At 32.1% G+C, this 24,915-nt stretch overlaps 1 protein-coding gene across 9 annotated transcripts in view; it reads left to right on the top strand.

The window, feature by feature from the left end:
* LOC145242244 (uncharacterized) overlaps nucleotides 1–24,915 on the top strand; it is a 297,326-nt gene that overhangs the window by 263,172 nt on the left and 9,239 nt on the right. The window lies entirely within an intron of this gene.

Raw genomic sequence — 24,915 nt, 5'->3', positions numbered from 1 at the left:
CACAATTCTGAGGCAGCACGTTCAGAACTGCAGAACACAATGCAAAAGAAGATGGTCGGTACATCTCTGAGCAAACACCAGTGTGATTATGCAGATGGTCTAATGTGAATGTATATCCTCGTAGTTTGATCTGTTCATCTGCTGCACAGGCGGTACGTAAACATTGCGGCGGGGCAAGAACCATGAAATAATCTGTAGACAACAGAAGCAACTGTTATGGCATTCCGGTAAGTAGATAGCAGGTCTAATCTAAATCTCTGGATATCATTGTTGCTGATGAATGGCTAGACCATGAAACTACAGTAAATTATTTGCCTATAAATAAAATTTCTGATTTATTATTTTTATATATTATTTATTGTCTGTGTGTGCAGGCAAATCATGTGTTGGAAAGGAATGCAAGAAAACTATTTCAATGAAACAATTAAAAAATAATGAAATACAAAATCTAATTCAACCAAAAATGGAAACATAGATTTGTTGGCATGTGTTGTAATTACAGTGCAAACACGCATTCATATACACCCTCCCACACACATGCAAATGTATATATGTATACACACACATATACAAATGTTTGTGTGTGTGTGTGTGTGTGTGTGTGTGTGTGTGTGTGTGTGCGTGTGTGCGTGTCTGTGTGTCTGTATATATATAGATTGTGGTTAAAAGACAAGATATTTCTGCAAATGCTCAGTGGTTGAGATGGAACTGACCAGATTCTTCGTCCCGTGACGCAAATTCCAAGTCAATTTCTGGAAGGGCAAATTAGAAGGTGTTGCCGATTTGGTTGATGGATGCACAGTTAAACAGATATTTTGACTGAAGAAACAAAATTCCGTCGCTCTAAGAAACCAAAGCCAATTTGAATATTGCGTTTCTGCGATTCGCTGGGGGAGAGAGAAATAAAAAGGAAAGTCTGAAATCTTGGAAAAGAAAGTAAAAAGGTGAGAACTTTTTTCTGTCCCAAAACCAAAAAGAAAAAAAAAATGTATGAATTGGAAATATACTTTTAAATATGTAAATAAATATTTATGTGAAATTGACTCTTGTAAAAAAAAAAAAAAAAAAAAAAAAAAAATCTAAAGGAAAACACACAAAAAAATCTTTATTTGGATATTAGATACTTTTTTAAAACTAATCTCAGAAAGAAACCTTTCACCAGCACCCAGCATTCTTCAGATTATTGCAAATACAGATTTTATTTCTTAGTTTTGCAAAATATATTTAACCTCTCATTAAAAAAAAATCTATTAACCATAAAACAAAACGTCCAGAAAAGAAACAACTATAAGAAAATTCTTCTTGATGCCAGCAATAAACCAAAGTTTTGTTTTTTTTCCTGAAAATGGTCAACACCAATTTCTCGATGAGGAATGTGATTTAAAATCAACCAATTTCTTATATCCTGAATTCTTTCAGAAAAATCTGTGAAAATAAATATTTATTGAATTTTTAAAGATAAACATTTTCCTAAATATATATATATATATATATATATATATATATATATATATATATATTGCTGATAACAAGTTGCATGAAAAACTAGCATTTTTTAGCTAAGATTAAAGTGTAGTATATGTTCTAATACTACACTTATATATTCTTATAAATCCTTCTAGACTAAAGCAAGTTTTATTTTTTGTCCCAATCCAGAGTGCCCGTGTTTTTGAAGATCTGGATTTTCTTCACTTTAAAAACCGACCTTGTGTCTAACTGTACCCTTCCTGAGGCGGCAAGCAGATAAAGAGATAACTATAAAAGACATAATCTGAGAAAAAAAACATTGCTTTTTTTTATTTCACGCTTTAAAAAGTTTTTTAAAACTCCAAAAAAAAAACAAAAAACAAAAAAGCTACTAATTTATGTTTTTTTTTTTTTTTTAAATTTTACGTTGATGCTAAATAGCAGATTTATTGATTTATTATTTTTGAAAAAAAAAAAAAAAGGATAACTTTTAGGAGAGGAAGAAAGACTAATTAAATACAAAGGGAAAGTCTTTTCTTTTTTTCGTGTATTACAAAAAGAAAAAAAAAACGCAAAATCTTTGTTTGGAAACTTTTCAGTGCAAAAGTCGTTTAAAATCGATAACGAACAATCATATAGTTCCATCGAATAATAATTAGTACCACGGCCGCATTTTATTTGTGAGAACGGCAGCAGCCGAAGACCTCGTAGTATTTTTGAGCAAGTGTTCCTGCGAGAGCATAACGCCGCGAACCTCTACACCCATTCATCAAATCCATTCATTGTGGGGTTTTGTTGTTCAGCATCACCCCGACCCCGGCCCTCTCTGCACTGCAAGGTTTGGTGAGTCGAAGAGAGCAGTTGAAGGAAGGAGGGTTCGCAATTCTAGTCGTTAGAAAAGCATTGTGACGGGTAGAGCCTCTTTATATTATATATATTTACACAAAAAAGTCACCCTGGGACAAAACGAGAGTCACCCAGACGCGACGAAGGAGGAGGGTAACGACGGGCCACCCTTGAGCAGAGGAAGCCCAGACGGAGCCCAGGAAACCAAAAGCTTTGTTTTTCCAGCGGCCCTTCTCACTGGGAAAATGGAGGTATTTCATCATCATCATCATCATCGCCATCTCTCTCTCTCTCTCTCTCTCTCTCTCTCTCTCTCTCTCTCTCTCTCTCAAAATAATAATCAGTTTTGCTTGGGGGGGGGGGTCTCCAATATTTTGGTTCCTTGTTTTCAATTTTGTACTGCTGAAACACGGGCACATCTAACATTTTCGGTAAAAGTACGTTTAAAAAAGAAAAAGTGTTCAGTTTTACTATAGGGATAAATGAAGTTTCTCATACACATTTTCTATGAAAATTTTGTGTGCTTCTACAGAATTTGAACCGAACCAAATCGATTTTATTTTTTTGCCGAACTAAACCTAAAACTTAGGGTTAACACAAAACCTGGTTTAAATTCTGTAGAAGTATCAAATTTTGTTCTTGTAGTATATTTCTTGTACTGGAATTTTTATTTCATTTTTTACAAGCGTTGAGAAATCTTATTTGAATTCAGTGTTTTAATCGCTGGCGGCCATGTTAATGTTTGTTTTTCTTTCATCAACAATATGTTTAATGTTTTTAAAATTTAGTTATACATAGCCCTTTCTCCTTCCTAAAACTTACGTTTTGGCACACAAAAAAATAAACTTTTTAATAACAAAAGTCAGAGAGAACATACGAGTCGATAATTCAAGAATAAGTTGTCGGAAACAGAATGATCGCTTCTAGTAAAAAAAGAAAGAAAAAAAAAATAAAGATTCAATTTTTAATCTGCTAAAAGGTAAATTAGAATTGTGTTTTTGGACAGAAAGTTCCTGTTGAAATAAAGAATTGGTTATATACAAAATTTTCCTCAAGCGAAATGATATTTCAATAGTCAGGTTGACAAAAATGTGTGTGTGTGTGTATATATATATATATATATATATATATATATATATATATATATTTCTGAAAAACAAACGTATGCTTATTTGGGTGCGGTGGAAACGTGTTTTCTAGTTGATACGGATTTTTTTTAACCCCTTTTTATTATCAATTTTAACATTCTTTTTTTTTTTTTTTCTTTTTTTTTTTCGCTAAGTGGTCGGCGTTTGTCATTTTTATGGAAAGAGATCTCCCCCAGCTCATTTTAAGGTCACAATTTTAATAGGGAAACTAAAATGAAACTTAAAAGAAAGTGCTCAACTTTCTAAAAGATTTTTAGTTCGCATTGAGTCTTTAAGAACACTTTCTTCGAAATAAATAAAAATTAAAAAAGAATTAAAAAAACAAAAACAAAAAAAAACTGTCTTTATCAAAATGAATTTCTCGTTAGATTAACCAAATACTCCGGAAACATTAAAAATTTGATCCTACCCTGTTTACGACATACGCAGTGAGTGCGTCAGTGCGACATTGCGACAATCACTTTGCTTGTGTTGTACCGTGGCCTTCGTTATAAAGACGGTCTTGGTTGTACTGAGCTGTGATTTTGTTCAGTCCTAAGAGGTCCGACCTCCTCGGCTTTATCTTCTCTTTTTAGAGAAAGGGGTTAGTTTATTGTTGATCGTCTGAGGAGGCGCCCCTATCGGAGAATACTAACGGGATTACTGAGGGGTTTTTTTTATTGACCCGAATGCGTTTCATCTACTGACTTTTCAAAACCCCATCTGATCTTTTCTCATCTCCGCTCCTCCTCCAGGAGGTAAAATAATCGACCCTTCCTTGGCCTTTTGACTGGTCGGGTTAAACAAAAACCATGACACCCCCTCCCCCAAGCAACTCACCTGATTTTGTATTGTGCTACATTTATCGGGACAAGATCAAAGTGTAGTATCTGTTCTTCAGATGATTGCTGCCTGCACTTCTATTTCCTGTTCTCTTTCGGTGGTGGAGAGATCCTTCACGACTGAGACAATTTTTATTTTTGTACCTTTTCTCCACGTTAAAAAACGACCCTGGTGTCTAACTCTGTCCCGTGGGGAGGCATAGTAAATAGGTACATTTATTGTGTAATTTATTTATTTATTTTTTGTAAAAATTATTGATCGTAAATAAATTGGCCTATTATTAGTATCTGTTCTGATACAAAACTTCATATTTTCTCCCGTCGGTCACTAGAAGGAGAAATCCTTCGAGATTGGGGGCGACATTTTTTCTCAATGCAGAGTACCCCCCTCCTCCTCGCCTTAAAAAAATAAATAAAAAACTTGAATTTCACCACATTAAAAACGGGCTGTTTGTTTGACTTGGTCCTCGAGGGGAGGCAAGTAAATAGGAAACCTGTTCGTTTAATGCCGTGAAAACAAAACTAAACAGCAAACATTGTTAGTCTGTTTAGGGCTCGAACCCTATCCATGGCATCGAGTTGGTATGTTGGAATACGTGAACTTTCTACATTCTTTCCAGATCCCACTGATCCATTAGAAGATGCCGGAGGGGAGGGGGGCATTTGTTTATCGTCCAGTAACGTCATCGCTTTTCACGTGTGTTTTGTTGTTGTTGGTATTAAGCTATGGATTTCAGAATTCGGCCCGCATCTTTTCGCTCACATCTACTCTGAAGAAGGCCGATATCGATTGAAACGTCGTTAAGTCAGCCAATCGTTAATAGATGTTATTTTTCTATTTTCTAAAGTCGATTACGATTAGATCATCCCCCCTTCCCTTTTTTTAAAAGGAGGGGATCTTTTGGAGGGGCAAATACATGAAATATGTAAATGAATTAATAAGTTCTCAGTAAATAACGGTACATTCGTATAATAAGCCTCCTCCCAAGTTGATATTCTACTTTTTTTTTTTTTTTTTTTTTTTTTTTTAGGTAATTGTGTGTGAACACCTTGAAAAACGTCGGGTATACATACAATAATAATAAAAACACAAAATTTTACAATTTAAAAGTAAGGGAATCAGTTTCGCAAACATATTGAATATAAAATGACCCTCCATTTTTGGGCCATTCTAACTTTAGGGCTGTTAACTAATTTTATTTTATCACTGCTTCTAGGTTCGACTGGCAAAGGTCATGAAACCACACGTAAATGCTTAAAAAATAGACCCCCTCCCCAATAAAAAAAAGCGCAAAGAATATTACTTCCATACCCCCCCCCCAAAAAAAAAAAGAAAGAAAATAATAATAAAAAAGAAAACTTGGTTAACTGCTCTAAAACGCTAAAATGACTCGGAAATGGGCTGTCAGTTATTTCCGGTAAGGTTTTTAAGGTGTTCACACGTAATGGCTTAAAAAAAAAGTTTTGAACGGAGGGGGATGTTAAACTACAATAATCCGAAACAATTTGTGTAAAATTGTAGACTTGTACCACGGCCACCGAGAGTAAGAAGAAGGCCTGTTAACTGAAAAATGTCTGCAGGCAATGTAGGTAAGATTTGTCAGACAGGCAATACTATATGAGGGCCATTTGAAAAAGAGCAATAAAACATTTTTAAAAATAAAAAGGAACACAGTTCGATTAATACTTAAACTGAACTTTATTCAATATAAAATATAAACATTATCTATGTAAAATTAAGTAATTTTAAAACAATATACAATTTAATACTTATAAAACTGAATTATGAATTTAGGGAACAAACGATTAAAGAAACGGTAAACAAATATTTTTTGGCATTCGGAACAAGATCAGTGTAGTATCTGTTTTGATGCTACACTTTACCTTTTCTGTCTTTGGTCGGTGGAGGAGAAATCTTTTATGACTGAGATTATTTTTGTTCCTATCCAGAGTGCCCCTTATTGGGAAGCTGGATTTTCTCCACAAGATTACATGTTGAAATATTTAAATAACTATTACTTTAAATACAGAAATTATATTTAAAGTGTTGGTTTTCTGTTCTTCTATGTCCATTTTTCCCCCATGTTTTTTATCAAAATGTGTAGCGTATTAGTTGTCTCACAGGCCATCATCAGTGATTGCTCACTGGCAGTAACCTGTGGTGTTCCCTGGAGACCAAGTGATAACAAGTCTCCCCAGATTTCCAGTGTTCTCCACCTTTTGACCACTTGTGCAGATGATTGCATGTTATCGCAACAGCCGTTGTCACTGATTTCTCGTTGACATCGGCCATTTTCCTGGGGTTTGGGTGACAAAATGCCTCCCCAAGGTACCAGATTTGAACTGCACACTTCCAGTGGAGATTTGGTCAGTACTCTCTCATCTCGGTCTTTCCATCCTCCCTGACCCTTCACAACTAGTTGGTGTGGTGTGGCGCCAGTCGATGTCATCTACACCAGTTTATTATTATTATTATTATTATTATTATGATAATAAGGGTGCTTGTGCAGTGTATGCACGTGTATTTTAAATATTTTCAAGTTAAATTAAATTTTAGGTTTGTATTACTGTACACATAGATTCGAAAAAGTTGTCAAAAAACCCCCCAAAAAAACACTGCCGTGAAAATATTTGAAAATACTCAGTGAAAAGTTTTATTTATTATTAAAAGAATGGACTGAAAAATATTATATAAAGATTGGGGTTTGTATTACTGTACACATAGATTCGAAAAAGTTTAAAAAAAAAACAACAAATAAATGTTATCAAAGGCAAGATAAGTTACTTTTCTACCTAACTGGATATGTTTTCAGTGTTTTTATTTAATGTAACATGTTTATTCAGCTCGAAAAACATGCTGTTTACCGATGTATTGGAAAATTCAAAATGGCGCCTGACTCTCTCTTTAACACGGTAAGTTTGGGAAAAGGTGCTATAAATATAAACTAGACAAAATACTGTTAGAAACTCGCTCAATATATATTACCGTGACATAGGTTGACATATATATTCGGTGGTTTTTTAATAGTATTTTGTCTAGTTTATTATATATAACACCTTTTCCCAAACTTACCGTATTAAAGAGAGTCGGGCGCAATTTTGAATTTTCCAATACATCGGTATGTATGTTTTTCGAGCTGAATAAACATGTCACGTTGAATAAAAACACGAAAAATATATCCAGTTTGGTAGAAAAGTAACTTATCTTGCTTTTGATAACATTTATTTGTTATATATTTGTTTTTTGACAATTTTTTTTCGAATTTATGTGTACAGTAATACAAACCCCAAAATTGTTTGTTTTGCAGTAAAAAAAATATAAATAAATAAAATGAAATATTCGACTTTCTCCAATAAAAATAAAAGTTCAAACACGAATTCACTTACGATATTTTGATTAAAATTATCCCAAATGTGCAATTATAATTATTTTCCGAATGGAGAATTGTTCTTTTTCTTTAGAACATACATGGACAATTGGTAACATATCTTGGTAGCCATATTTTTTTATGCCTGTTAGCATGACCACGTGGTTGAATACCGGAAGCTGTCTATACCTACAACTTAATTAGGAAGTGACGTTACGCTGTCATATGCATCGCCGATGCATTGCATCGGTCTTCTTTCTCGGTAGCCACGCTTGTACACTAACATGGCCACCAAGTAAAGTTCTTTTAAAAAGAATAAAAAATTATTTTTAAACTGGTTTACATCCGCCGTCAAAAATGACGAAAAAAATTAATTATGCTTCCCAAGTGTTCTTACTAATATTCATATATAATCATAAAATGACGTCATATATAATCATATATAATGACGTCATATATAATCATAAAATGACGTCATTAATTTTTCAGGTTTGTTTTACAATCCACAGAGATTCGAAAAAGTGGTCAAATATTCAAATACATAGCAAATAAATGTTATCAAAGACAAGATAACTTACTCTTACTCTATCTGGAATAGTTTTTAGTGGTTTTGCTCACTCTAAAAGGTTTAACCTGTTCAAAACACAGTGTCGAGCATTACCTGGTAACAAGAAAAATGGCTGCGACTTTGCTCATAAAATGCAGTTTTGAAAATTACTAAAAAAATCAAAAATTATTCAAAATACTGTTAGAAACATACCCAATATGTTATCGTGACATATAGGCAGAAGAGTAACTTATCATGCCTTTGATAGCATTTATTTGTTATATATTTGAATTTTTACAACTTTTTCGAATCTATGTGAATTGTAAAACAACCCAGTTTTTCATATATAAATTATAATTTCTGATGACTTAACAGAAAAGAAAACAAAAAACGCTACGGTTGAATGTTTATTTAGAGTCAAATATTTCTTTCTGAATTCATTTCAATCGGTAGGGGAAATTGTCTGACTTGCTATTTACTTACCAGTGTAATGCTTTTAAAACATTGCAATAGGATAATTACGGAGTGAACTGTCATGAGTCATTTCGGATGACCTAAAACAACATCAACTGTTTTTTTTTTTTAATTTTTATCTTCTTTAGATGGTTGAAAGTTGGGGAGGGGGGGGCTAGACATGAAAAACAATGACATCGAACTTTTTAACATCGAAAACGTTTGCGGAAGTGAAAGTGTTAAAAATGAAATACAAAGAGAAAAATCGTCGTTCACATAATCAGAAATAAGAAAGAAAACGTCTCAAACTGAAAAGTTAAAAAAGCAAAACGAAAAAAAAAAACCTAGGAAAGAATAAAACACATAAATCGGCATAAAAAACAGAAAGAAAAGAAAAAAAAAGATATTACGGAAATAGATTTGCGTTTTCTTATGACTTATTCCTTAGCCAAACTTCTGTGTGACGGGATGGACATATATTTACAAATAAACACATACTGCTCTTTATTATAGAAGTGGGACGATTAATATTATTTCATCGATTGGGCAAAGCGTCTTCTAGTCAAAACGTCCACCTATAGTAATGAACGGAAAGTCTGTTTCGTTTTTAGTTTGTTTTTACCATTCTTATCAAAGCAAAAAAATAAAAGTCTCTTCAAGAGATAAAGGAGAGGGGGGGGGGGCGATTTTGATCAATAATTGTATGACTTTTTTTCTTCTTTTTTTTTTTTTTTTTTTTTTTAAATTTATTTGGTCATCTTGAATGTGGGACAAAATGTGGCTAATATAGATCACATAAGATTCATCAGTCCCTCTATGGTATGGATGACATGCCAAACTTTCATAAAAAAATATACTCGACTAGTTACAGCCACTATATACGATTTCCCCTACTCTCTAACTGTGCCTAAATCTAAATGCAGATTCCATGAACAAAGTTTCTTTTCCAGAACTGCCTGCCTGTAGAACACTGTTCTGTTGGCTTGCTTCCTGGTTGAATACAACATGGTAGCCTTCAAATCCAATGTAAACAAGTTCTTGTTGAGCCGTCCCCATAAATAATCAAATTCAATCCAATTTACACCATTAACGATTACTACGCTATCACCTTGTTTTCATTAACCCTTATCCTCGAGTGGCCTTTGGGCCTTGATAAGTGGTGACTCCCAAATAGAAAAAAAAAAGATTCTGAAATTTTTTTTTTAATACTTATGTATAATACGTATCTTGCTGAAATAATAATAATAGATAGGATATATCAGAAGTTCGTAGGAAAGAAAACGCCTAAAAACATTGAAGTACTAAATCCATTTATTGCGTGTTTGTGATGTGCGTATGAACGAAATAAGTTTGAAATTCATCCTGAGAAGCAACCAAAAGTGTGCTAGAAAATAGCATGATAAAGAAAGATAAGTTTAAAAAATTGTACATTCCAAAAAATTCTTTTAAAATTCCATTGTCTATATGTATGTGTGTGTGTATATATATATATATACATATGTCCAACTAAAAGTCAAAAACTACAAAACAACCACAAAGTTTAGTATTTTGTTTGATGTTGCCCCGGAAATATAATCTCTAGAAGTTGAAAAAAATTAAAAATTATTCTATGGAATCAACTAGACCAGGTTTCATTGGGGGTGGAAGGGGAGATTTTTCCGTTATTTCCAATGTTATTTATTATATGAACTAGGTGAATGCCATATTATTTTTCAATAAAGAGGGATGGAATGGACAGAGGTGAAAGCTGGATGGGGAGAAGTATGTGAAAAAATGGGAAGGGGAAAAACAAGAAAGATATAGAGATGGAGCAAGAGAGGTTGAGTGATAAGTTTTAATATAAATATGCTTTTTTTTTTATATGGCTCCGGACAATGCTGGATAGTCTTGTGTGTGTGTGTATATATATATATATATATATATATATATATATATATATATATATATATATATATATATATATATATGTGGGTAAAACCTCAGTACGAAAAATATATAAATTTTTATATCTTTTCTGTATTTATTTGCTATTTGTTGACGTGTAGGAATACAAAAAGTATTTTGAAAAAAAAAAAAAAAAAAAACGTTTGTTTCGTTCGAAAGACTTTTTGTATTCCTACACGTCAACAAATAGGAAATAAATACAGAAAAGATGTAAACCTTGATATATTTTCCTATTGAGTTTTTATTCATATATATATATATATATATATATATATCAAAAGGAATACACGTGAATAAAACATGCACTATATATATATAATATATATTCAGAGAGAGAGAATAAAATAAAATATATTTATGGCATTTAAGTTATACAGAGATGTCCTTGTTTCATCCTTGCATGGGATTGTCAGGTTATATAGAGATAGGTGCACACGTGTGTAACTTTTAATGGTGCTTTTAGAATCCTTGGAACATTTAGCTCTTATTGAAATTTATTATCAATATATTGATTTTTATAACATACAAGCATTGACTTGTGTACGTGTGTTTGTGTGTGTACATGTGCATGGATTAAAATATCATATTCAGTCATTCTGATGAGTTGTAGATGACGAAGCATGTGCCTGTGGATAATTGTACTGTGTATGTAGGCGGGGGTGGAGGTAGTGGGTCTAAAAAAAAAATTTTTTTTTTTTTTTTTTTTAAGCTATTGTTCTGTTGCATACTTTCCCCAACTGAGGTTTGTTTTCTGAGTCAGAGGCGACCGACACCCAAATCGCAATATCAAATTTGCTTGTTTCAATTTTTCATTTGTTAGAAAATGTTGGGTGAGGTGGACTGGTTAGGAAAAAAACAAACAAAAAAACTAAAATGGTAAATGTTACCAGATTAAATTTACTCATTCTCGAAGAATGTTCCCCACATTTTTCTTTTTGAATCTATTTCAACTGCATTGGTATATCATTGAAAATTAGAACTTTTTAAACAATATATATATATATATATGAGATTAAAATTGGAGGCGAAGAGACCTAGAGATTCAACGTTTCAAAAGGGATGGTCTCTCTATCTTCCTTTTAATCTCATATTGTCGGATTTTATCCATTTTCAATAATCTCACACACACACACACACACATATATGCCGGTTCTCGGTAGATCACCGAAGTTAAGCAATAATGAGCCTGACCATTTGGGAATACTAGGCATATACATTAGTGATGGGACGATTCCAATATTTTTCCGATTCCAATACAATTACCAATTCCGTACTAAATTCTTGATTCCATTCTTTATAAATCTCTAAATATTTAAATATAAAATTGTTATTTTGTCCTGATTACCGTAAAAACACATGTTAAATGTTCATATATTTTCTCAAACGTAAAAACAAACTTGAGAGGGGATGGTCCAGAGATTTTGGTCTCACTAGAAGTTTAAATCAATAAATATTTATTTTATTATTACTACAAGCAGCGGAAGAAGTTTCTTAAAACAAAATCGAATTAAAAAAAAGATAATCAAAGGAATCTGTTTTGGCATCAGAAAATAGGCACAAATTTTTCCAACTCCGATACCCCCCCCCCAAAAAAAACTCTGATTTTTCCGATGTCCAATTCCGATTAACGTACCAACACTAATATATATGTAGAAATTTCTAGGTTAGTATCGAGAGGCAAGTTTTAAAACCACTCAGAGAGTTGCATCCTCGATCTTAGTTAAGACATGATTGTAGGGGAAGGAAAATTATGATGTAAAACCTGAAGTTTACTCTCTGCTTTATCTTTAGCACCAACCGAGTTTGGCAGTGGTTCCAAAAAGATAGTTCTACACAAACCCTTTTACTACTTTAAGCAAATCATTTGTGTGGATTTTGGACAACTTACTTTTCTGAACCTCATATGTCGGGATTCAACGGGAAAGTCCATCTTTATGACACTAGTAGAATACCTGTCCTAAGGAAGTTATTAAGCAATAAATATAGTATTAGTTGTAAATATTAACGGTTTACTTTTTACTTTGAGGGTATGGTATAGTTTCGGTGGCATTTCTTTAAATAACATAGTTTAAAAAAAAAAAAAGAAAAAAAGAATCCCATATTGTGTACCCTGTTACCTAGAATATGTATTCCATAATTAATTATAATAGTTTGGGATTTTACCAAGTATTAAAATACTTTCCTCGGTTGAGGTTTGTTTTCTGACTTAGAGGTGATCGACACCCAAATCGCAATATCAAATTTGTTTCAATTTTTCATTTGTTAGAAAATGTCGGGTGAGGTGGACTGGTTAGAAAAGAAAAAAAAAAAAAAAAACTAAAATGGTAAAAGTTACCAGATTAAATTTACTCATTCTCGAAGAATGTTCCTCACATTTTTCTTTTTGAATCTATTTCAACTGCATTGGTATATCATTGAAAATTAGAACAATTTTAAACAATATATATATATAAATCCAGGCTTGAGATGTTCAAAAGTAGGAACTAATGAATACGAGGTTGTTAGATAATGCTCGATAGCAAGAACAAAATATATTTTTATTATTTATTCGGAGCTAAACAGTTACATTCGGTCACTACAAACAGCCATCTGTTTCAGTCAATGAGACTTCATCAGTTAGCGACCGAATGTAACTGTTTACCGTCAAATAAATAATAATATATATATATATATATATATATATATATATATATATATATATCGTCAAGGGTGTGAGTTCCATGTAGAAACGTTGATTTAATTTGAAAAAAATAAAATACGCATCAATTGTGCTTAAAAGCCAAATCACAACGTAATATTAGGAAAATAAACAAATATTTTACTTGTTTGAAATTTATAACAAATATATTTCAGAGCTAAACTCCATCCTCAGTATGTTTTTTTTTTCTTCTTCTTCTTTCTTGCCATGTTGTAAAGTTGGAGAAAGAAACATCTGTTTGTAAAGAGTCGCGTGTTGTATCTGAGCAGTTGTATTTTGAAATGATGGAACCATGCGTAGGCAACTTAACAACATGGCAAGAAAGAAGAAAAGAAAAAAAGAGAAAGAAAACAACATACTGAAGATGGAGTATAGCTCTGAAATATATTTATGTTTTAAATTTCAAACAAGTAAAATATTTGTTTATTTTCCTAATATTACGTTGTGATTTGGTTTTCAAGCGCACTCGATGCATATTATTTATATATATATATATATATATATATATATATATATATATATATATATATAGATATAGATATTTGCGCACCAATACTTAAAAAAAAAAAAAATTTTCTCCGTCAAATATTTTGCATCTTATTTAGAAAAAAATGTTTCGTTGATTGTCAGTCTAGATACTAGTATAAATAGTGTAACATTAATTTGAGTGTTTTTTCTTTATATGGTTTTGATGACACCTCTCTAAATAGTATTGTTTGCAAAAAAAAAAAAAAAGTGTGCCTATGTTACTCACTGGTTTGCCGAGGGATGATGATGGCTAAGCGGTTAATGGCGTGGACTGAAAACCTGGAAAACTAGGTGTGTCAGGTTCCAGTTCGTCCCGTGGAAACATTTTCATCTAAATCGCTCCTGGCCTTGTGTCTACCCTCTTTGGGAATAGGTAAATAACTACTCACCAGGTTGCCGTGAATATATATTCGAAAATTCATAATGACTTATCCATAAAAAAATACAATAAATGAAAATAAGCAGAGAAAATTCCCGGAACGAAAACAATACCCAAAAGTTGGGCTGTTTGAAGAATGGCAAGGACGAGAGTGGAATTTAATTTGTTTAGAGTCACTATTTTTTGTGACAGAAAAAAAATAGAATTCAATCAGAAGCAATTGGGTATTAAACATTTACAAAATGTGCATCACACTTATGGAGATCAGACGAGGCTTGGCTGGGAGAGAAGAAATAAAACTAAAATATGGTCTTGTTTTCAATTAAGTATGTAGTGTGGAATGGGAATTATTAATGCTATTTAGTTCCTTTTCAAGCTAATAAAGTTTCTAACTTAATTAAAAGTACTTTTTGTCAGCCAATCAGAATTGCTAAATTTTTCCCACATTGCAATCCACATTTTTGATTGGCCTCCATTTTGATTTTTCTTAATAACAAATCTTTGAATGGTATCAATTTACAGAAGCGTAAATCGTTTTACAAAATAAGATTGTGTGCACTCTTGGATTTTTTTTTCTCCCTCTTGCCATTCCATTTTAATTGAAAAGATTTCTACAGTACACTGCAAAAACACTTTGATTATCAGGTATGAGTTTTCTTTTTTTTTTTTTTTTACTCACATTCATCCCAAACAAGGCATATTGCCACTTGGACGTAAGGGACTAATATTTGGGACCATGCCTAGGAAAGATTAACAAGATGTTGGTTTAGTTACATTTTACACTTCTACAAATCAGTACAATTGGGGAAGCAGGTAGCAGGAAGGGAATTCCAAAGTCTAATTGTTCGAGGGAAGAAACTATTACAGTAGAAAGCTTTCTGGCATTTAGGGACCTCAACAGTGAAGGGGTGTAATTTTGTTACTGAGTGAGTTTGTCGGGGCTATGTACGTCGAGGGGGCACAAGTGAAACGATTTTATCAGAGCACATTCCATTAAAATATTTGTAAAAGAGGCACAGAGATGCAACATTGCGACGATAGGACAGGGGTTGGAGCTTAGTTGACAAAGCAAGACCTATTAGATTTGAAGACTCTTTTTTGGATCCTATCCGAGAGGGACAGACTTGTGGCAGATGCACCATCCCAGATGTAGCAACAATAATCCATGCTTGGGCGAATGGTGGTTTTGTAGAGGTACAGGATACTCAGGTGTGAATAGTCTTCTAACATGATAGAAGAACCAACTTTCCTTGCATATATATATATATATATATATATATATATATATATATATATATATATATATATATATATATATATTAATGAAATCAAAGGGATGTGGTGTTTACTTGATATACGCAATAGTAAACTTCAAACTAATATAAATAACAGTATTTATATATAGATAATTTAATCCCAACCAATTAAAAAAGCTCAATACGCAATAGAGAGTAAAGCTTATTATAAGAGAAAGAAAATTAAAAATTGTAAGTTGAAATTTACAATTAAAATTTATTGTTTGACTGAATACTCAAAAAACAATTTACAATTTTGCACTTGGATACTAAAAGGAGTTCTAGGCTGGTTTCAATAAAACCAGGGGAATGTTGGCAGCTGGGTTGGCTGCCCTATACACAGCGTTACAATCTTCAAAAGAAGAAAATTGAGAGAGAGAGAGAGAGAGAGCGAGAGCGGCACCATTCACTTTTTCATTAAATAATTCTGTGTCTATTTGGCCTGTTAATCGTAACCAAAGTTTGATTTGGTTTTACGAATCTCATCTACAACTTCGCTTAAAATAATTGAATGTAATCTAAAAAAATAAAAAAAAAAATCCTGAAGTTCATAAGCACAAAATGAGTTTCGTTCATGTTTATTTTCTTTACACATTAACCGTTGTCTTTATTGGAATTTTTTTCAACGTAATCACTAGTTACGGGCCAAAGATCAAAGTGTAGTATCTGTTCTGATATTCACTTCAATTTTTTGTTCTGTCAGTGGAGAAGAAATCCTTCACGACTGAGACATTTTTAAAGTTTTGTTCCTTTCTCCATGTTAAAAACGACCATGGTGTCTAACTCTGGCCTTGTGGGGGAGACAAGTAAATAGGAATCACTAGTTACATTGTTGTCGAATGATTGTATTCATCAATGTTGACATTTTTATCTCTATTACATTTCTTTTAATGTTGTTGTAGGAGGAGGAGGAGGAGGAGGGGGAAACCTTCTCTGCTTAGTTGGTAGAAAAGCGAGTCGAGCGTGGTTCAAATTTTTTGTGGTACCTGTGAACACTTGGATACACAAGAAATAGAATGGAGTTACTGGTTGGTTGAGAGAGGATAACCCATTTCTGTGCAAGAAGTGCGAGACTATGAAGATGGATGAGAGTTCAGATGTGGAGAAAGCATATTTAGATGGTGAAACTATTGAGGTTGTCAAGAGATTTTGTTAATTTCGTGATATCATTGCAATGCAGGAGTAAGCACTTGTCTGATTGCAAAAGTGAAGAGACTGATACACTCGAAGAAAATCAATCCAAACATTGTGAAAATAACACTTAAGATGGGAACAGTAGTTCGAATAATAAAAAAAAAAAATATATATATATATATATATAACAAATCTACACGCGTAACAAAGATGACTACCAAAGAATACAATGCATAAAACAACTATCTATATCTCGATAACTACTTATTTCTTATTCAATGCGATTTCTGTATTCAGCATAGTCGGAAACCTTTAAAAGTCGTCATTTAAAAGAAAATTGTGGAGGTGGACCTAATCTAAAAAAAAATACCAAAAAAAACATAAGACTTTAATTAAGCTTGGAAATACGATTTAAAAAAATAGCGCGGATCAGTAAGTGCATTAGCACCCATTAATCGACTCACGTGACCTTATTGCCAAATAAGGTCCGGCTACAATGTTGAACGCGCCGTTCACATTGTTTTTTTGTCTTTTTTTTTCAAGTTAAATTCAACTTTCACAATATATATATATATATATGTTCGTTTATTACACTTGAAGAAAGTTTAAAAGTATGAAATGAAGTTTCACACAATGGAATTAGCGGATAAGCATGTAAATAGACTGAACTGAAGTAAGTTTAGAGAATTTGCAATTTTTAACCAGCAAAGTGTTATCAATGTCAACCAAGAGAAAAGTCTATCAGGTACATGCAGTGGTATGATGTATGGAAGTGAAACCTGGCCAGTGAACGTTGAGGATATGTGCTGCATGGTGATATGAGAATGATATGGTGGATGTGTAATATAAATCTTTGAAACAAGCTTAGATCTGAAGACCTCAGAGGAAGATCAAATCTGGACAATATAGAGGAGATGTGTGCAGAATAGGAGACTTTGATGGTTTGGTCACATTGAAAGAATGAAAGTTTTTGGTTAGTTAAGGTAAAACAGCTAAAGTAGCAGGTTCATGTATTTAGTGTTCCCCCCCCCCCTCCATTTTTACTCGTCAACTGGAATGGCAAACTCCAACATTGAGCAAGTGTTTTGTTTTTTTTCCTTGGTGATCATTATCATGTCTGGTGTCTCCTTGATTGGATGCATTTTTTTTGTTGACTCATTCATGTCCAAGAAGATTTTATGATGTTCATTCTCGACTATTGACTGTGTTGATACCATTTGTCTGTACGTATTCGTTATATTATCAAATATATCATTTTTAAAAACTTTGTTTTCAAGCAAACATACGCGTCCATAACTTTTGGCAATTGTCACTCATCTTTTCTGATGACTTTCATTTTTAAGTAAATATATTTCTTTCTTATTAAAATAATGAAGTGTCCACAGTGATGCACAAACAAGATAACAAGATCCATATATATATATATATATATATATATATATATATATATATATATATATATATATATATATATGTATATATACATACTGTTAGTGCCATGGTGTTTAAAAAAAATCTTACTACTTAAAAATAACATTTGTAATATGAGGTCAGCTAATTAAAAAAACAACTGTTAACGTACTTGATGAGTATTCTAGTTTCTCTGTCTCTCTCTCTTATATATATATATATATATATATATATATATATATATGACTACTCCATTTAATCACGTAAATTAATATACGAAAGTATAATTTTATGCATAAACTAAGTATTTAATTCAACAGTGCTCAATACATAGGTAGAGCTAGGTAGTAAGTTAGAAAACTATATATGGTAATTAAGCTACACAGAATATTCTGCATTCCATCCACACTAGGATTCGTAAGGCTTATGCATGGAATTATATATATATATATATATATATATATATATATATATATATATATATATATATATAGTATATGCATAAGCCTGACAAATCCTAGTGTGGATGAAATGCAGAATATTCTGTGTAGCTCAATTGCCATATATATTTTTCTAACTTATATATAATATTCCATCCTCTCCTTGCCAGTAAAGTAATCCTGAACAAAACTATATTGAGTCTTTAGGGGAAGCGAAAAAGCAAAGAGCAAGTCTGACAGTTTCTGTAACCTAAAATGAATGGGGGGGGGATCCCTTGCTCTAAATAAAGAGTCGGTTACTAGTGTTTCTTTTTCCTTTAGGTCATCAGAAATGATAATTTATGTATGAAAAATTAAATTACTAATGTATTTCTATGATTTTATATGAATATTAGTGCGAACACTGGCAAAACATTTTTTTTCATTATTTTTGGTTGAAGGTGTATATACATTCATACACATATTACACACATGCACGTGTGTGTGTGTGCACGTGTAGTATGTATATGTATATCCATTTATAATTAGTGCATGTTATATATATATATTTTTTTATTTATTTTACTTCAGTAAGTATTAAGAGATCAAGGGGCTCCCTCCTGGAGCTAACACTTGATTCTGTTATGATTTAAATTTATATCCGAGGGCTCTTTTAAGAATAGATGCTGTTCCCTTTATGGCTGCTTGTGTGTGTGTGTGTGTACAGATAAATGCACACATACGACATAATCATGTTGATACACTGGTTCCCATTAGACTAATAAAATTAAGTGATGTAGATCATGGCTAATAGTAAATGGGTGACCATTTGGGATATTCTGGCATTGTTTTTTGTCATCCAGGATTTCTCCTTGACACTGAAATCAAGTAGTGTGTACTTGGGAAAGGTGTGGTGCAACCCTTGTTTCACAATAGACTCCCCATGTGGGCACTCTTACAGGAGTTATCCATTGTTTCTCGAAATTGAATGTAGGTCTATTAATATTCATATCTACAAACACAAACATTGGGAGTGTGTGCATATGTACGCATATTCACACACTCTTATGCTGATTTCGATTTATGTGGGGGTGTGTTCTTCATACCTCTCTCTCTCTCTCTCTCTATATATATATATATATATATATATATATATATATATATATATATATATATATATATATGTAATAAAGTGACCTTGTCTGTGTGTGTGGGACGGTCTCTACCAAACTACTTTGCCAATGTTTGATTTACAGAAACGATATATATGTGATTTGGACCTGTGGAATCAATTTGCTTTTTTAGCCGGTAAAAATAGCTGCTCAGTGGTCAAAACTGAAAAAAACTTAAAACTTAGCAGACATAGAAGAACTTAAAGTTCTTCTCTACACATATGCAAATATGCATTTATACATTCAACTACATTCATTTTTAAAGTTTTGATAAGCATTTGAATTAGCTCAGATGAGAGTGAACAACGCTGAAGAACTAAATGTTTTGGTTTTGATTCTAGCTAATGACACCGAAGTCATATGTATTTTTTAACTTTTAAAATCACGGCTATATATTGGGTACAATATAATAATAAATAGAGAATTGGCTCTGTAATAATATATGGGAAATCTGCATAAATTAAAATATCATATTCAAGCATATTTCATGACCGAGCAACACCGGGTGTGTGTGTGTGTGTATAGAGAGAGAAATAAAAAGGAACAAACCGTATTATGTGTTCATCAACGTTTCGTCTTTATTTCGAGACTTCCTCTGGATGAAATAAAGACGAAACGTTGATGAACACATAATACGGTTTGTTCCTTTTTATTTCTCTATTTTGTCGGAATACTATTTCCATTATTTTCATCATATATATATATATATATTCAAGCACGTCTGATTGAATACAACATGCTTGAATAATGACTTATAAAAAAATATATTCCAGAATCCAGAGTCCAGAATGAGTTTACATATTGTTTCAGCTAGAGGAAGATCCTCAAAGAGAGGAAATATCCAACTAGCATCGTCAGAATTCATAGAGTCCATCTATGAATTCTGAAACAATATGTAAACTCATTCTGGACTCAGTAATAAATTTCCTATATACTGCTCTGACTACACATTGAGCACTCTAGTCCGGTTTTTTCACCACTGGTAAATAAATAAATATATATATATATATATATATATATATATATATATATATATATACTAGCAAAAGTACTTGTCGTTGATTGGGTTTAAAAACAGCCTACAAAAAATGGACTCTGATTTATGAAAGTATGATAGGTTATGAAAAGGAAAGAGATAGCTTCGAATTTGGGGTATCAAAACGAAAGCAAAATATGATGAAAGTAAAAATAAAATAGATAAACCCCATAATTTATTATACCATACCTGTTCACACTGAAACACTTATCACAATATTCTGTGGATCTATATTAAAAAACCTTGTTAAATTTTGTGACATATTTCCATTCTATGGAGATCAGGCGCGAACGAACACGCCATAATTTTATTATACCATATTTCTTCAAACTTATGCAGATAGATATGAAAAGTCTTTATTAAAGTTTGTGCCTATTTCCATTCTATGGAGGCCAGGCGCAAACGCAGACCCCACAATTTTATTATACGATCCCTATTTAAGTTAAAGCATACTTATCAAAGTATTCTTATGTACATCTATATCAAAAAGACTTGTAAACGTTTTTTTTTTTTTAATTTTTAAGTTTTTTTATTTCCATACATTGTGAACCAGGCGCGAACGCAGACCCCACAATTTTTATGAACCACCATTATGCCAGATCAAACATACCCATTCCTGTGTCTCGATACATTTTCTATCATTATATGTAATCAGTTTTTTAAAATAGTCAACCATATAGGAGCCTATTCATGACCAGACACACACACATACATTCAGCTTTATATATATATATATATATATATATATATATATATATATATATATTAGCTATTATCATGAAATTGCATTATTAGTTTATGTACTTGTAAAGGTGTAATAACAATATTTTCCCATAATTATTTTCTTCTCATAATTGTGAATTAACTCAAAAAGAAAATGTGTCCCCACCCATTATTATTATTTCGGACAAACCCCACTACCCCAATTCTCTCTCACTCTCTCTCACTCTCCGTCCAAACAAATTCATCCCTTGAGAGGATGGTCCCAAATTTGATAGTGTTTTATGTCAAAACTTTCGAAACCTATTTCTCATGAAGAACTGACTTTTAACTTTGCTGCTTTGTTCTTAAGCTGATTGAATATTCTAATGGGATTTTTTGAAAGAATCTAAAACTTTGTGAGTGCGTGATTGGTTTCAATGAATAACGTTGCAGGCTGTGGAAGCAATGTACACACCCCTCTTCCTTCCTGGGTAAAATAGTAACTTGTGTTTATTTGATTGCACACTTGCTTCAGCATTAAATAACCTTAAGAGTTGATTTGCGGGGAAACAGATAAGCCAAACTTATCAGAAGTTAACCAAAATAATGAAATGTGTGTGTATATATATATATATATATATATATATATATATATATATATGTAGACAAAAGATTTTGAAACATCAGTTGGAGATATTTATTGATTTAAAACCACCTGAACAGTGAGATTTTTTTTCTCTCTCTCACTGGTCTTCCAACTGAAACCAAATTCCCTTCTTTCCTCATTCGTTTCTTAGTTTTTAATTTATCATTCTGACGTTTCCTCTTAGAGGGTCAGACGATAAGGCCTTAAGGAAAATTTTAATAATTTCACCTGCCCGTTTTTTTGTTTTTTGGTATTTAAATTAAATTGTTTCCTCTGAAATTTCTCCTTCCATTTTGCTGTACCAAAAATTTACTTTTACATATATATATATATATATATATATATATATATATATATATATATATATATATATATATATATATATATATATATAAAATAATATATGTTTATATCTTTTCTGTATTTATTTCCTGTGTGTTGACGTGTAGGAATACAAAAAGTCTTTTGAAAAAAACAAGAATGTTTCTTTCAAAAGCATATTTTCGACCGATCCTTCGATCTTCCTCAGTATGAACGATGGAAACATAAGTGTAGGGCGGGCGGGCAGGGTTAGCAGCAAGAGTGGCGCGGGTATAGCCGAGAAGGTTAAGATTTATTTGAATATGACCCTTCCAACATTTTCGACTTGGAATGGTCAACAATTTGTGTGGCCTCTATTCAAAACCAAAAAACAAATGAAAATTTATGGCCTGAAGGACGTTTTCATTTTATTTTATTCCCTGATAATTATAATGAAGTTGTTAATTTTATTTCATTATTTCAATAAAATAAAATATTAACAATTATTTTATACCTACAGACACTAGTATTTCATGCTTACGCAATCATCAGTGTAGGAAGTGATAATCACTGCTAGTCAGGAGATTCAAACCCAGTTCGAAAGTCATCCTTGACTCTGGTACCGGCAATTAAAACAAAATCTGAGGGGAAATTAAGTACCAATAAATGCCAAATCAGCAGGCATACATAGTAAACATTCACAGAGTATTCAACGAAATATTGCACATGAATTAAACGTGATATATATATATATATATATATATATATATATATATATCTGTCTGTCTCATGTATAATGTAGTACTATGAAGGTGTTTTATGGCAAGTAAGCTACATAGAAAACGTTCATGCTTTTATTCCTGAAGGAAATCATTAGGAACGTTTCCGTGTAGCTTACTTGCCATAAGTATACTTTCATATTGCTACTGCTAAGCTTTATTGAGCACTGTTGAAGTAAATACTGAAAATGTATGCAATATATTTTATTACTTTATAATATTATGTGTATATTTTATTACTTTATAATATTATGTGTAGATACATGAAATGCTGAAAATTTTATGTGATGTAAATTATGGAAAAAATATTCTAACGTGATGGAAAAGAATGGGGGAAAAAGTGAATTCATGCAAAGTTTCAGTTTTTTGTGCATTTATTTTACACAAGTAAAATTCACTTTGTATTTTGATGTTATCATGATTCATAGATTTTAATTTTACTGTTAGTTGAAAAACAATAAAGATTTATCTTTTTTTTTTATGGAAATCGTTCCAGACAAGGCATGAAACCGCTTGATGTAAGCAGTTAAAAAAATACTACTTCATGATCAAAAACTTGTCAACGATAAGTGTTAGATGGAATAGATACCACCCCAGAAAACAGCAATTCTTCCCTCTTTGTCAGAAACCTTGCTCAAGGAATGTGAGGATTAAAGGACAAAATAAGGGAAGTGAAAGTTACACAGCTGCTGAAAGTAAACCAAAGATCCACTTTCTATTCGTTAAATCGGTTCATCATTGGTACCATTAAAAATGGTAAATTAAGTTTGAAAATGAAGCTAAAAGAATCAGTTTTGGGTTCGGAAATTGAGGTCAAGTTGTGATACCCAAAAAAGTACAGATTTTTTTTTGATTCCCCATTCCGATTCTGATTAGTCATCTCAGCACTAGTCAAAGCGTTTTAGTTGTTCATGAATTTCTGGCATGAATGTAGAAGGTTGTTGGGTGGTTAGCAAAGTTTACTCTTTGGTGTTCCAAATGAAAATGCTTGACACATGCATTTGCCTGAATTAAAATCAAATAAAAACATTCTAAGCCAATCGGATGCATTTCTCTAAATTTTCTTCAATAAGCAGTTTAGCCAAAATTCACGACAAAGCTAAAAAAAAAAATCCCCCCCCCCCAGTCTGGCCTGGTGTGGCTATCTCAACTCACACATAAATATATGCATGCAGACACTAACACACAAAGATACACACAACTGATTAATTTTTTTCTCGTTATCGTCTGTTCATCAAAAACAAATGTATAGAATTATTAATTTTAAATATTAACTTTTTTCACTGAACTTTATTTCTGGAATGAAAACAAATGAACGTTGGCTTTTATTAATAATTTTTAATCAAATATAATTTGTATAATTGAATAGGGAAAGTTTTGATTATAACTTTTCAGACCCATGGATGATTCATGGCCTTTTAAATTATCGATTCAGACTTCTTTGATATCTCAGCTAATGAATCTCCCTTGTTCTACAAGAACTCTAAAAATGTTAAACATTCTATGTTTTCCATCTTTTAAGCTTCGACTTTAAACGCATATAAAATATCTCTTTTGTTAATTTATGATTTTGAATTCATTATTTTGCTTTCGTTTATAAGTTTACATTTCTCTTGATCTCCAACATTTAAGTATAAACCTAAAAACAGTTTCCACTAAAAATGTCTCCCTAAAACCGGTTCTTCCCCCAAAAATCTTTCTCTTAAATTAGAATCCTAAAAAGGGAACCTCCAAAACTCAACTCTTTGTAATATTTTACTAAAAAAAAACTTTCTTTCATCTTCGTGTAGAGCTTTTTGCAATTGCATCCTTGAACACCACAG

Source organism: Euprymna scolopes, chromosome 21 (assembly GCF_053919585.1).
Source record: "Euprymna scolopes isolate OS-2025 chromosome 21, ASM5391958v1, whole genome shotgun sequence".
Taxonomy (NCBI): domain Eukaryota; kingdom Metazoa; phylum Mollusca; class Cephalopoda; order Sepiida; family Sepiolidae; genus Euprymna; species Euprymna scolopes.
Note: the sequence above shows the minus strand (reverse complement) of the source record. Positions and strands in the feature narration are given on the sequence as shown.